The following is a 7,431-nucleotide window of genomic DNA, read 5'->3' as shown; positions in this document are numbered from 1 at the left end:
GGAGGGGTGAGGCTGTACCCAGCACCACCCGGGGCAATGTTTTATGCCCCATCAGGCACTGTGCTCTAAACACGGAAGTGGGAACTATGGGATAGCTGAGGAACAGCTACCCACAGTGCACCGCTCCTGAAATCGATGGTAACTTTGGACCATGGACGCAAACAATCGATGTCGTGATCCCACTGTGGACGCGCTAAACCGATTTTATTAGATCTGTTTTGTAATATCGGATTAAGCTAATTCGAAGTAATCGTGCAGTGTAGACGTACCCTCAGTAATTCAGTGTTTTCTGTGGGTTAAGTGAATGTTAATGTTTGGCACTTTACACAAGGCTATTTGGGGACGCAATAAACCTTTCCTCTTGTATAATCTTTTTTAAATCGGTTGGCAAGTGTTGCAGTACCTTAACTGGGTTACCATGGCAGCTAAACATTCTCTCTCTGCCTTAAAGCTTTGCTCTAAATATTTTCCACCTTTAATTTGTTTGTTCTGGAAGGAGTTCAAAATCTAATGGGTAAAATATCAGCAATACCCCAATCGCATGAGCTCTGGAGGGAAGAATAATGCACCTCTGAGGAAAAGCAAGTGGGAGCGTAGGGCTGCTCCACGCTACCACACTAGGAGGGCATGGTTACAATAATGGATCATAGCTGTATTGTAAATGAGTGCAAACTGTGTCAGGGTATAACTGGTTACGGGGTGATGGGGACTGTAACGTCTAACCATGGGTGAACAGGTCCCCTGGCTTGGCTAGCACTGTGATGGTGTGCACAGTCTTAGGCCATGCTTGTGAGTGCCTGAGGTCAGAACCATAAAGCCAGCTGCCCTGTGGTTTCCACTGGCAGCAACAGTGCAGGGTGCACTTTGGTCGCGGGGAGGGTGGGGAGTCAATTAGCTGTCAGTAATTGTTTAGCGAAATAAAAACCGAAGCCTCTGGGTAGGGCCAATGATCTGGCACAGGATGATGGGGCCGGATCAGATGACCATAAAATGGAAGTCGCTGGACAATGAGAGCTGGCCCTCCTGATGAGCTTTGTCTTTAGGCTGAGCACAAGGAAAGGTGAGTTTAATGTAATGAGGCACTGGCTTAAAGTGGGGGCTAGATCTGAGCTGTCCCAAGCTGTTAGCAGCCAATGTTCTGTTAACCAGAGCTGCAGCTCCAGTCATTTAACAGTAAACCCAGTCCTTCCCTGAGTCCATAACCAGCCCTGAACACACACAGGTGACTTGAAACATCATGCTACTGCCACCAACAACGGAAGTGCAAAGATGGCCCTGCTAAAGGTATGCTAAGGCACTGGTGGGGGTTTTCTGCTTTTCTCAGAACCTGCCCAAGTGTACAAGGAAAGTCTGTGTCTTCCCTGGTTTAGGATGCAGCATGGTCACTGGGACACAGGTTAGGCCAGTGTGTGTGTGTAAAATATATATATATAATATATAAAAAAGGACCTTTCTGATGCAAACAGTCCATCATTGCTCTTATTTGCCTGGCCAGACTGCACCCACTGTTTGACTTGGACAGGAACAGTGTAACCACTCTAGATTTATTCAGCCAACTGGATACATTCTGCTGCTCCTTCGTTAGCATAAAGGAAATCCTCATGTCCTATTGGTCAGACAAAGATCAGCATAGAACCCGGTTGTGTAGTAAAAAGTTTCATTTACCTTGAGGCTACTGTCCCTTCTTCCATGGCTCCCTGATTGCAGGGTAGGAGAATCCCCACCACCTCCTTGGTTGCTCCTTCTGCTCAGTGTAGCTAAGGGAAAGTAGCTTTAGGTGAACCAGCCAGGAGCAGATGAACTAAATTTAAATTCTGCCTAGCCCCTGTGTGCTGCTGGGCCAGGCTCCTGAGGCTCCAAAAGCCATAGTCAACCAAGGAAGAACTTCTCTGGTGTAAGTGTGATGGACACCAGCCTGGCTGATGTGCCAAGGACTGAGCTAGGCATGTCTAGAGTTGACAGCATGATTCTCTTCAGCTTGAGCTAAATCCCAAGCCTCTATAATGGGTGGGTGGAGGTGGCTGTAGCAGACCCATATCCTCTGTGGCTTGGGTAGAGAAGGGGACCAATATCACACAGTGAGTGGAGAATTACAGAGATATGGCGTAGGAAGGCCATACTCTGCCTTGGTTCAGGTGTTATGCTGCGGGAAAGAGAGGGATCCCATCCTTTATGTAGTCCTGGGGATTCTCAGCAGCTGTGGGCACAGAGCAGCCCAGAGCTGGTTGGGGGCAGGGAGACAACCATGTAAATGAGCAGTTCTGTTTCATGCCAGGTGCCACGGGAGTTCCAGAGGGATTAGCCCAGACTAAGGAGGGCCAAAAGGTGGAAAAAAGCCACCTTGTAGGATCTGCATGGACTGTGGCTGTGTGTACAGCACCAGCTGACACTGGATGAAAATTGCAGTTACACTGCCACTGCAAGGCGAGCCCAGCCTAAAGGGGGGATCAGAAAAGCTGTGCGGGCTGGCCGCGCTGCTCCCATTGGCTGGGAATCATGGCCAATAGGAGCTGTAGGGGTGGTGCCAGTGGGCTGAGGCAGTGCACAGAGGCCCCTGACCCCTCCACCTACGGGCCACTGGGACATGCTAGCTGCTTCCAGGAGCAGTGCAGAGCCAGGGCAAGCAGGGAGCCTGCCTTAGCCAAACTGTGCCACCAACTAGGAGCCACCTAAGGTAAGTACTGCCCTGCAGGAGCCTGTACCCTAACCCTGTGCCCCAGGTCAGAACCCCCTCCTGCACTCAAACTCCATCCCAGAGATTGCATCCTGCGCACCAACCTGCTGCTCCAGCCCTGAGCCCCCTCCTGGAGCCCACACCCCCTCCTGCACCTCTACCCCAGCCCTGAGTCCCCTTGCACCCCCAAACTCCATCCCAGAGCTTGCACCCCAACCCTGTACCCTAGCCCTGAGCCCCCTTCTGCACTCAAACTCCCTTCCAGAGCCCGACCCCTGCCCCCCAGACCAGAGCTCACACCCAAACTCCCTCCCAGAGCCCGACCCCTGCCCCCCAGACCAGAGCTCACACCCAAACTCCCTCCCAGAGCCCGACCCCTGCCCCCCAGACCAGAGCTCACACCCAAACTCCCTCCCAGAGCCCGACCCCTGCCCCCACCTGCACTCCAACCCCCTACCGCAGCCCTGAGCCCCCTCCTGCACTCCAAACCCCTCATGCCTGGCCCCAGCCCAGTGAAAGTGAATGAGGGTGGGGGAGAGTGAGCTATGGAGGGAGGGGGGCAGGGCAGGGCAGGGAAAGGGTGTTTGATTTTGTGAAATTAGAAAGTTGGAAACTCACCTCTGCAGATCAGGGCACAAGTGCTTACCTCACTCTCAAAGGTCTGAATCCATCCCTGGTGTAGTTCCATTTGAGTCAAGGATACAAAATCCCCAGTGGGTTTGCACTGTCTTCAGTCTCTCAGCTGCCACTATGGACTGGATGAAGCCATTGGTTGTTAAGCAATTGGGTATACAAGAGAATAAAGGAGCTTGGTGATGGTATCCTTCTCATGTTCTGCTAATGTTTTAGGCTACTGGAAAAGGAAAACAATCTGTTTATTTCAATGTTAATTTTAAATAAATGAGTGGACTCTCTGGGCAATAAAGAGAGTAAGTTTTGATGGCTCTGGTGGATTCTTGTTCTCTTTGAACCTCTCAGCATGCATACAATGCATTGTGGTCATCAGACTGGATTACTGAGATACACAATTGGCTGTGTGATATGACAGCAAAACTGGGCTGCTTACTGTGGGTAGTCAGTTGTCACAAAGGGAGAAGAGAATTATTTCAATAGAACTGTGTTGAAGCCACACTTGGAATGCTGCATTCCTGGGCACCTCAGTATCGGAAGGAAGATGTTTGGTGAAGAACCACGACCACAACTGGTGGTCTAGTGGGATTAATATGGGGGAAAGGTTAACATAAACAGGGATAATAGCATGACTTGCTAAAGCTAGTGGGGGAATGTGACAACTATCTACAGAAGCAGCAAAGAATCCTGTGGCACCTTATAGACTAACAGATGTTTTGGAGCATGAGCTTTCATGGGTGAATACCCAATTCATCAGATGCATGTAGTGGAAATTTCCAGGGGCAGGTATATATAAGCAGGCAAGCTAGAGATAAGGAGGTTAGTTCAATCAGGGAGGATGAGGCCCTCTTCTAGCAGTTGAGGTGTGAAAACCAAGGGAGGAGAAACTGGTTTTGTAGTTGGCAAGCCATTCACAGTCTTTGTTCAATCTGAGCTGATGGTGTCAAATTTGCAGATGAACTGAAGCTCAGCAGTTTCTCTTTGAAGTCTGGTCCCGAAGTTTTTTTGCTGCAGGATGGCCATCTTAAGGTCTGCTACAGCGTGGCCAGTTTCTATAAGGTGCCACAGGATTCTTTGCTGCTTTTACAGATCCAGACTAACACGGCTACCCCTCTGATACTTAACTATCTACAGGTGTCTGAAGAGTGTGAATGCCAAGCAAGAAGCAACATTAGCAGGTGGCATGAGGAAGTGAGCTGCAGTTATTCAAAATAAACGAATCTAGGCTAAAATATATCCCTGGAGTAACTCTACTCAAACCAGTATAGTTATACCAAGGATTAATTTGGCCTGATATCATCCAGGAATCTCCTGAGCAGGAGATTTGGGAACAGTCTCCAAAGGGAAGTGGTGGAAACTGCAGGGCTGAGGACATCTTAAATTAGGTTACACAGAACACCAGAGAAGAGTTTGATGGGAACAAGCGCAAGGGGATCAACTAGGGCCCAGATCTTCAAAGGTATTTAGGCACTCAGCTCCCATTTAATGCAATGGCAGTTAGGCTCCTAAGCACCTTGAGCATCTGGGCCTAGAGGCTCCAATAGGACTTTTCTCTAACTTCATGGGTCTTATGACCTCATCATGTATGATCGACCTGCTGGCTATCCCACTCCTGAAGTTGCCATACTTTGCTTGCTTGGTCTATCATCAAGAAATCAATTAAACATATAAATACACATGTTTATTATTTATTAATAAATCAATAGCTTGTGTTTATGAATGACTGAGAAGTTCTTTTTTGGCTCATCTCAATAATTTAAGAACGCCCACAGAAAGTTATCAAAGACAGCATAAACCAACTGGCCGTGCCCAGGGGTGAATGGACTACAGCTGCTTAGCCTTGCCTCAGCTGAGGAGCTTTCACCAAGCTCAGTTCTTGCAGTGAAGAACTGAATTGAAGTTAGCAGTAAGGTGACCATCTATCTTGATAAATAGTGGGACCTAGTCTAAGATAGCAAGTGTCGCTCCTTTGGTCAGATTTCCTCCCTTCCTCCTCGTGACGTTCTTCTAGAAATCGATGTAATCATGATTTTGAGATCTGGCACATGAGGGAGATGGACCTGGCAGAACTATCATACAAATATGATGGGCCTGAGCCACAAACTTAAGTCTGTAGTGGAACAGCGCAAGGGGTGAGGTTGAGTTTAATGACCTAGTTCAGACAGGTGGCTTCATTCTCCGTCAAAGAAGAACATTCAATCATCCATGTCACAGAGCTAGTGCTCTGGTGGGGCTATTAGCTACCCCCGTCCTGTATGGTGAACTGCTGCCTAAGCTGATCTAATTAAATTTGGCATCTGGTTCATTACTACTTCAGCTTTATTAGGCTTCTAATTGAAGCAAAAAAGTCTCCCTAGCTGATGTCTGGCTCACTCCCTCTTCTATCATCCCCACATTTTCTTTTGCAAGATTTTTTTTCCTCTTTATCAGTCTCTTGGTTTTTGCTTGTTTCTGCCAGCCAATATTTTTCACTCCTGATTGAGATGAAGGGAATATAATTGCATGTATAGCCAATGTCAACAACAGCTTTAATTAACTACTTCCTGGTTCTTGTTCTGCTGACCTCTGCAGAGTGAATAGCATTGCTTCTGTGTCTGCCCAAACCTTGGGAAAAGATTTCGGTAAGAATGGGAAAGGCCAGCAGCAGCTGAGGTGGTGTCCCTCCCTGGGAGCAGATGTTAAAGGGCAAAAACAGATGTCACAGCATGGGTAGTGACAGACCCTTGTGGGCTGACTTTTCTTGCCAATTAGACCGCAGTCTAACACATGCTTAACTTTAGTAGGACTTCTTCTGTGCACAAAATTAAGCACGAGTGTTGTGTCTTTGCAAGATCAGTGCCTTAGTTACTAAGACCTGCAAAGAAAGAGATCCCCCAGTTTAGTATTTGAAGGGGCAAAGTGTTACTGCAGTTCTTTGTTATAAATGCAAGTGGTGCCTGTTTGGACTCAGGGGATTTGATTCTAGGCTAGTGACCGATTTTAGGCTACTGAGCTGCATTCAGAACTAAATAGTTCTAGCTAAGATAAGAGGAGGATTGCATTTGCTAAAGTAGATATAGGACCAAGTCAAGGGGTCGCACCTGGTTATCTCAAGGCTTACTTTGGCCCTAAGGGTACACGCCAGGCCGCCATATGGATTTAGTAGAAGTCATTGAAAGAGAAATTACTGCAGTCTATTAATTTTTTCATTGTTGTTACTTGTAATAGAATAATCGATGAGTTCCACAGCCTGAGACATCTTACTTGCCAAATTATAACTCAAAAGCTCCCTATTGATTTGAGAGCTGTTTTAGAATTAGGGGCGAGGAACAACAATGGGTTTTTGGACATAAGGTCTATGTTTAGATCTTCTATGACCATTTCTATGTAACCATGATCCTATTGACACATGGTTCTGTCAGTTCTGGCTATATTCCTGTATACCTTCCAATAAAAATACAAACTGCTGAATCAACAATGAAACCACATGGTTACCATAAAATCCTGTGCTCAGTGGTCTGTGAGGTGGCTATTGCTCTGTCATTTCAGTGGTTCAGAGTTCAGGTCCTTTACTCCCAGGCTGCCTGGCACTGGAATCACTAGAGGAGACCAGATGCCCAGTGACCGGGTCAAAGAAGCACCTCAGGTTCCCTTGTAACTTGCCGGAGGAATGGCACTGACAAGTTCCAGGGGGGATGTTTTGATCTAAGAACTGGAGTAAGTTGGGGTAGACGTTGCTGGCTGGAGGCTTTGTGTCTCTACTGGAGTCATGCGGCAGATCAGCCTCCAGGCTACAGAGAAAACCTCTGTTATGGGAGGTGCAAGATGTACATAGAGCCAGGTGCACACAGTTACAAAGGCAGAGATGCCATGTCAGGCTGCCTCTGACCAGAGCAGTCAGTGACACTGCATGCTGACTTCTAAGCCTATCCCCAAATTACCACAGTGCTTCAGAAATCACTGTGACAATCTATACAGACTCAGCCCTCCTGGATGTGGGGGCTAGAGGTTAGTGAAATATAGGGCCTTTAATGGTATATTTACATACACATTTTCATGCCGAAGGATCCCCAAAGTGCTTCATAAATTGTAAATACAGCACAGAAATGCAGCAACCTCTGGTGCACAGCATGCCAGTGAGGGAGGCT

Source organism: Chelonoidis abingdonii, chromosome 14 (assembly GCF_003597395.2).
Source record: "Chelonoidis abingdonii isolate Lonesome George chromosome 14, CheloAbing_2.0, whole genome shotgun sequence".
NCBI lineage: Eukaryota > Metazoa > Chordata > Testudines > Testudinidae > Chelonoidis > Chelonoidis abingdonii.
Note: the sequence above shows the minus strand (reverse complement) of the source record.